The sequence below is a fragment of the Athene cunicularia genome, assembly GCF_003259725.1.
Source record: "Athene cunicularia isolate RWA chromosome 10 unlocalized genomic scaffold, athCun1 chr10_part1, whole genome shotgun sequence".
NCBI lineage: Eukaryota > Metazoa > Chordata > Aves > Strigiformes > Strigidae > Athene > Athene cunicularia.
Genome location: NW_020799112.1, coordinates 19,466,410 through 19,474,680, shown reverse-complemented (window position 1 = coordinate 19,474,680; position 8,271 = coordinate 19,466,410). Strand labels below are relative to the sequence as shown.

Genomic DNA, 8,271 nt, shown 5'->3' with positions numbered 1-8,271 from the left:
TTTCCCCCGCAGGAGCGGCACAGCGCGGCTCGGGCGCGGGACCCAGCGGCCCCGGCTCCGGGGGGGGCGACTGGGCCTCCAGCCCGCTGCCCCCCGCTCGCCGCTGGGCAGCTCTGCCCCGGCTCGGGCCTGCCCCCGGGTCATCAGTCCTGCCCCCCCCGCCACGGCAAAGCCCCCCTCATCTGAAACCAACCTCCTCTCGCGGGGGGCAGCGACCCCCGCACCCCTCAACAGCCAGTCTCGTACAGCTCAACAGTCCCTGCAGAGCCGCAGGGTGTTAACAACAAATAAACCATTGCACGTTCCCAGCTCTTCACCTTTATGTTTCTAATAATTCCACCTCAGCCTGCCTGACCCTTCACCGAGCTCACATCACGCCTGATGTTTGGGGACCATCCGCATTCCGAAGCGAGTCGCCTCAGTCACTGTCTTCTCTCTACTTCAGAAAACAGACTCTAACTTACTATTCAAATTTTACGCTAGGAATACACAATGAATTGAAGTCATATCTCCTAAAACAAAGTTTGCCTTGCCTTCTTCCTATGTTTACAGTCTCCTTGTTCCTTCAAAAATCAGAGTAGTCACCAGTAAAGTACTCCTCCTGCCTATGTCTTTTTCCCAACATTTCCGTACGTCCAGCACTAGGAAGATCCCCACATTCATGAGGAAATGAATTCTGCGGACTCAAATCACCCTTTAACCTGTGTTGAGACAGCTCACAGACCAAATACAACCCTTATGCCCAGCCCCCTTAGGGGTGCTGGGACACTCTTCTAGTATTGACCAAAAAGCTTGTACCTACATTGTCCTCCAACTGCAGATGTCAGATTATTTATAAACGTATAAAGTTACTGGGCAGATTAAGCTGCAAATTCAAGTGTAGAGCACTGGAAGCTTCTAGATGGACATTTGTTTTATTCTTAAATACAGATAACAATTAAATATGAATAGTTGTTAATATAAAATTTAAAAATTACATAGGTCCGTGCCACACACACACACATACACTACTAAACATTTTGCATTCTCTATCACTCATCCTGGAAGATGTTAATTTACTTATGAGGTAGAATCTGTGACATACTCCTCTCAGCTTCCCTTTGCTTCTTCAATTCTAATTTCTCACTATCAGTTGGGGGGAAAATAGATTTTAAGCAATATTTTTAAAAGAAAAAAAGAATTTCTATCCTTTGGACAAAGTTTAATCATTTCACGAACCACAAGTATCACATTATTTCTAAAGGGATCACCAAACTGTGTATTAACATCTGTTATATAAGGAAAACCATTCAGCCCTCAGCAGTGAATTTAGATCAGTGGCTTCTGGTTGCTGACCCACAGGTATCCATGCACTTCTTTTAAGAAAACCATAAATGAAGGTTAAGAAAAGCTGAACAGTCCAGAGGCTTCACATCTCTATTGGAGTGTGTTTCTGGCAAGAGACAGTTAAGAATTGCTGACCTGGACAAATGTGGGTTTTGGAAGTAAACTCCTGATGAGCTGCTGGGACCCTCTTTTGTCTGTCTGTCCTCATGGTTGTTACACCAGGCGTTGGTAACACCTGCGATTTTGGAGAAAGCTCAAAGACACTATGAAACACCCTACATCCCAGATGAAGGTAGAAAGGCATGTCTAGAGGTCTGATAAGAGGTGCAATTCTGTTCACACATTAACCATAATTAGATAAATAACTTGGTATTTCCGATAATAATCATTGCTGAAATAGTTAATGTTTACTTGAAATTACTGTCATTACATTTTACAGCTCTCACTTCTGCAGGATTAAAGGAAGTAATTCACATGTTCAGGTTACTAAACCCTGTTACCAGACCTCTGTTTCACTGTGCTTCGCATGAAGCATCTCAAGTGTTGGAATCCTATACTCCCTAACCCAGTATTATGGCACTAAGCTGCTGATGCTGAATTCTTGTGCCTGTGGGCCCGTGGATGATAATAACAGGAAGAATTATTGACTTTCTTACACGGAGTCTGCCTACTTAATCTGCTGGCTATTTCAGCTGCCTCCTTCTCAAGTTTGTATGCCTTTCTACACATAGTTTTGTACCAGTACAATTAGTTGTCACTGAATGTCTTTTGTAATAAATAATGATAATTGTACAGTCTATACAGTGATACACATCTATAAATTTAGAGGTGTACCATATTAAAGTTGCATAGGGGCAGAGCTTCACTTAAAGCCTGGAGGCGTGCTGCTAGCTTTGCCCTGTTCACCTCGCACCACAACTCCTACTTATAACATTCTTTTTACCTCAGTTGCCTGTTTCAGGACTTTTATGGGAGTCTCGCATCCTTTTCTAGAAGTCTCACGCATAATCCCTCAATCTTTCTGTTTTCAAAGAACAATAACAAAAATGGGAGAACAATGCCACAAAGAGCTGTTCAGGAGCTGACAGGGGTGAATTGGGATTAAAAAGTGGGTTTTCTGTGGTCTACAAAATTGTGTTGAGAAAAGCTTAAGTCTTTCCCTAGAAAGATTTCTGCATATAAAACAACTGAAATAAAAATTTTAAAATCTACTTGGCATAGTAAGTGAAAAAAAGGAGTAACAGTATCTTTCTATGCTTGTGTTTGTGCTGAGAAAGTATCTTTTTTCACTGCAGATCTCTCCTGAGAATATTTTAAAATTACCTTTTGGTACACAGCTTCCAACATCTCTTCTGCCTCTGTTCATGCCCTTAAAGGAGACAGACACGGTCTCTGAGGAATGTTCCTGTGACAAAGGGATCCCTCATTTAGTACAAAACTGTTAAGTGTGTTCTTGATCTGCTGCCCTAAGAAATTCCTCCCATTGTCCCCTAACGTAAATAGTGTTTCTCAGTTATGGATAGGATGTATGGCATTATGGCTGCGTATTCTTGGCAAGCAGGAGTTGAGGCACTGATTTATACAGGGAGTTGAGGATAATGGAATATTATTAGTGTTCCTGTATATATATGTAAATATAAGGAACTGTAAAGGAACTACTCTGGGAAGTCTTTTGTACAAGTAGTATTTACGGAGCTAAAATAATTACATGTGTTCTAAGTATCAGCATTCTTTTCAGTGCAGAAACTCTCCAGGAAATTCAAGTCTCAAGTCCTCCCTGATAAACAAGTCACTGCTCTCAACTTGCTAATGACCAAATATGTATCACTATCCTTTTAGAAGAATCATTTTAATTGGTCTTCAGTTCATCTCAGTACCGGTTTTAATTTTGTTTCCAGTTAAATTATGATCAAAAGCAGTTCATCAACACTTTCAGTAGGTTGGACTTGTGAAAAAGTTCTATCTTCCTGAAAGTCCCTTTGAATGGAACTTGAGAGAATGAGACTTCTGAGCCTCATATGTTTTTATTTTTGGTGCTTTTTTGTTGTTGTTGTAAATGACTGGTTTCAGTCAGACATGGTTCTGACCTATATGATGCCTGCGTGGTGAATGTGTTGCACATACTTTTCTTGTTTTGTTTGCTATGACACCTAAACATGCTTAGCATTTTCTAGACCCTGTCCCGAGTACAGCTGGAGAAGGATTGCTTTAACAGATTTGCTTTGTAAATCATTTGACTTTTGCAGCTCATTTAAAGATTCCTTTTTGCACAGCCACAAGTATTTCCAAACCAGTCTGCACTGCCTAAGGCTGCACCCAACCTACACTGCTTTACTTTGTTCTCAAAAAAATTAACCCTAGTCTGCAGCTGACACCCTCTTTTGCATAGCTATAATGGACCTGAAGTAAAGCAAGTAGTATTCCCCAAACTCTCCCTTTGCAATTGTTGGGTTTTACACTTCAAAAAGGCAAACTATCAAATTCAAGAGCCTGTGTGCTGGCAGCATCTCCCATCTTCCAGCCGGGTGCCGCAGAGCTCACCCATTTCACAGCTCGAGCCCACCTACTGCACAGACCTTCACACCTGCAGCAGCGGTGCTGATTGCTTCTTCCACACCCTCCCGTGTCCTTTTGACACCTTTCCAGTTTGCGTCCTCTTTCTTGTTCTCCCTCCCACACCCCAAATAAGTCTTCAACAGCACTAACTGGCTCAGACACGCACCCCTCCGTACCCCACCCCCCAAGAGATTGTACAAATGCCTGCTACAAGAATGGAACAGTCTGCTGAGGTTTTTGTTCTGCATGTTGTATATTTAAAACCAGAAAAACTGTGCTGCATCCTATACCCACGATATGGGATCAGTCACACAGACCTGCTCTACTTGATCTGCAGGGTTCTAAACTTTTTCCCCCACTGAAGGCTTAAATATGACTTTTTCTATTTTTTTTTTTTCCCCTGTGTTATGCAACCACATTTTAAGAGCCTAAAACTTAATCATATATTTTTTACCCCTAAAAGGCTGCATAACCCCAGACTTTTGGTAGCACTTTTACTAGTCCTATATTGCAACAATTCATATTAGCCTCTCTTCCCCCAAATCATTAGCTGATTAAGTTACAAAAGAAAAAAATCTGAGCAACCTGCTTGCATTTTGGTCCTTTCTTCCACAAGGTATGTGGTCCCAAATGGCAGGGACTGGGAGAAGATCGGGTTCGAGACCATCTAAGGAACCTGAAGGTGCACAAGTCCATGGGACCTGATGAGATGCATCCAGGGGTCCTGAGGGAACTGGCAGATGAAGTGGTGAAGCCACTGTCCATCATATTTATTTGAGAAGTTGCGACAGTCCGGGGAAGTTCCAGCTTACTGGAAAAGGGGAAACATAACCCCCATTTTTAAAAAGGGAAACAAAGAGCACCCAAGGGGAGTACAGGGCAGTCAGTCTTGGTCAGGCAAAGTCATGGAGCAGATCCCCCTGGAAACTGCTGGAACACATGGAAAATAAGGAGGTGGTTGGTACAGCCAACATGGCTTCACAAGGGCAAATCATACCTGATGAATTTGGTGGCCTCCTGTGACAGGGTTACAGCATTGGTGGGTAAGGGAAGAGCAACCGACATCATCTACCTGGACTTGTGCAAAGCATCTGACACTGTCCCACACAAAATCCTTGTCTCTGAACTGCAGAGACATGGATGTGACAGATGGAGCACTCGGTGGAGAAGGAACTGGCTGGATGGTCGCGCTCAAAGAGTTGTGGTGAACAGCTCGATGTCCCCTGGAGAGCGGTGACGAGTGGCGTCCTCAGGGGCCGGGGCTGGGACCGGCGCTGTTTGACATCTTTGCTGGGGACACGGGCAGTGGGATCGAGGCACCCTCAGCGAGTTTGGCAACGACACCAAGCTGTGGGGGGGGGTCAACACACTAGAGGGAAGGGATGGGCCATCCAGAGGGACCTGGACAGGCTGGAGAGGTGGGGCCGTGCCAACCTCATGGAGTTCAACAAGGCCAAGGGCAAGGTCCTGCCCATGGGTCGGGGCAATCCCAAGCACAAATCCAGGCTGGGGGAGGAGTGGATTGAGAGCAGCCCCGAGGAGAAGGACTTGGGGGTGTTGGTGGATGGAAAACTGACTGTGAGCCAGCAATGTGCGCTGGCAGCCCAGAAAGCCAACGGTATCCTGGGCTGCACCCAGAGCAGTGTGGGCAGCAGGGCGAGGGAGGGGATTCTCCCCTCTACTCTGCTCTCCTGAGAGCCCCCTGCAGGGCTGGGTCCAGCTCTGGGGGCACCAACATAAGAAGGACATGGACCTGCTCAAGCAGGTTCAGAGGAGGCAACAAGCATGATCACAAGGTGCCTGGAGCCCCTCCCCTGTGAGGCCAGGCTGAGAGAGTTGGGGGTGTTCAGCCTGGAGAAGAGAAGGCTCCGGGGAGAGCTTATAGTGGCCTTCCAGGACCTGAAAGAGGCCTACAAGAAACCTGGAGAGGGATGTTTTACCAGGGCATGTAGTGATAGAACAGGGGGTAATGGCTTTAAACTGAAAGAGTGTAGATTTATATTAGATGTAAGGAAGGAGTTCTTCGTGGTGAGGGTGGCAAGGCACTGGAACAGGCTGCTCAGCGAGGTTGTGGATGCCCCCTCCCTGGAGGTGTCTAAGGCCCCTTCCAACCCAAACCATTCCGTGATTCTAATGACAGGCTGAGTGACCCTAACATACCCATCATCTCCGCCTTTCACAGTGAGGCAGTAAACACCTACCTCCTGCAGGTCTAAAGAGAACCCATCCCACCTTAGAAGCCCTTTGCCCTCTCCCTGTTGGCTACAGTCTCGCTCCAACCCCAAGGTGGAGGAGCTGGGCACATACCTGGGGACATTTGCCCTCCTCATGGACCAACCCTCCTGTCCCACTCACACCAGGTGGCACTGTTGGTTTTCACTGTATGCATGCACTCTTCCACCTTCCCTAACACTGATGTGTGCTGGACTTAAAAGCTGTGATTTTCAACCTTCTTAAGCTTCTGAATCCCTAAGCTTTTCCTATTTGGAGAGTGGGCTTATTCAGATATTTAACACGGGAAGACTGGCTTTGTAGAACTTGTTTTTCTGCCTCATTCCTGGCAGTCACCAGAGGAGTACCCTACGGACCCCCAGGACTGCGGACTACACGTTCGAGCCCCTGGTGAAGTTAGTATCTAGTAAGAGCATGGCCTTTGGACAAGCATGGACATAGATTCAGGTCCTTTAAGACTACAGAAAAAGCGATGGTAGAACAGAGGTGTTTATCCTTTTTAAAACACTAAATACCCTGAATTAAATTACATAAAATAATTCCTACTTACAACTCTGATCAATACATAAATGAATATATAATCCTCTACATAATATACAATCCTCCTTCTTTCACTGTGCCCTCTACTAGTGCTTTTATCTCCCCCATATACTATTGCCTTCTGATTATGCATGTTTTCATAACCTTGCTTAGACTTGCTTAAATTTGCTTAGGAGGAGAATTTCAACTTGATCTGTTTCTTCTCGTGCACAGAATTCTTCACTGACTCTACCGTCATCAGTCCATTTTAAATTTCCAGCAACTGAAGGGAGAGTTTGTTTGCTTGTGGAGGAATGCTCAAAGAGCTGTTTAAAGCTAAACCAAAAAGCAAGCTACAATGGAGTTAGTCATCCCTCAAAATAGTTACATTTTCTTCACACTTACAGCACTCAAATGATCCTTAAACATCAAAAAGTACTAACCAGCTAATAGCTCTAAGACTTCCTTATTGCCTTTCACTCACTGGCACCCACTTGGCTTTAAGTGCCTTGTCCAACCTTAAATTAGGCCGGTTGAATTTGCAATGTCAATGTACCAAATTACTACATGATTATAAAATCTCAATTTCTATTCAAGGGCTCTTCTTTGAGGAAACACAAGACTCCCTAAAATAAGGATTAAATCAACAGCAAATATGAGTGAAGTCAGATGGAAGTAATAGTTATTGTTCTGTTGAATACAAAGAAGATGAAGCCTGATAAAGTGAAGAGTAGTGAACACTCCATTTGTCCATGAATCCAGCACAGTAACACATACGCTGCTATCCCATTTGCCTTACAGAAAATCACTGTTCCTGTGCAAAACTAGTGACTTTATAGTGAAAAACCAATGAAACAGAGGAAAATATTAGGACATTCCATCACTTCTCCATGTTAAAATATAACATCTTGAACAGAAACAAACAATGTCTGCTGACAACCGGTAGCTGAAGAAGGAGGTTGATTGCCTGTTAGTGGCAACCAGTTTCTTTTCCAGTTTCATTTCCATGAAAAGTAGATCTCCAACACATAAAACCAAAAGTAAAGTCTTTAAAAGGGAACATGAGCATCAGATTCCTAGAAATAATCATGATTTCAGCAACCTCTGCCACGCCATAGTACAAGAGGGCCGTTTATTTCACAGTTAAAAACCCCTCAACATTCACTCCTACAAGAACACTGAGAGGAAAGGATAATATCAGATCTATAGGGAGGAAGATCCCACAAGTAAATCTTTTCCAGGAAAAATGGTAGTGCAAGACCCAGTATCCATGCCCAAAATCTGACAGAAGAGGCAAGAAATCTACTCAGAGTTCAGGTATTTCTACCGTCAATATTGCCCCTGATTCCCAGAGAGAGCAGATATAATGGTCCTGGCTACTCCCCAGAACTAGACCTACTTACAGCGAGGTTCTCCAAGTATAGCAATGCTCAACAATTACCGGAAAAACATGGATTTATGTCACTCTCCCGAAACAGTGGTGCTAGATTGAGGGGGCACCATGCAATTCTAAGCCCTTGCGTGTTTGCTGATCCCAAAATCCCAAACCATAGCTGTTTCCCTCTAGCGAGAGACCTTCATGGGGCCCCAAGTAAATCAGGGACAAGGCTAAAAAAGAAAACTAGAGCTCCTTAGGAA

The 8,271-nt window shown here is 44.4% G+C and overlaps 1 protein-coding gene across 3 annotated transcripts in view; it reads right to left on the bottom strand.

Moving 5' to 3' along the window:
* Positions 1 to 8,271, bottom strand: part of MYEF2 (myelin expression factor 2) — a 29,295-nt gene that overhangs the window by 19,276 nt on the left and 1,748 nt on the right. The gene's annotated exons all lie outside the window — the stretch shown is intronic.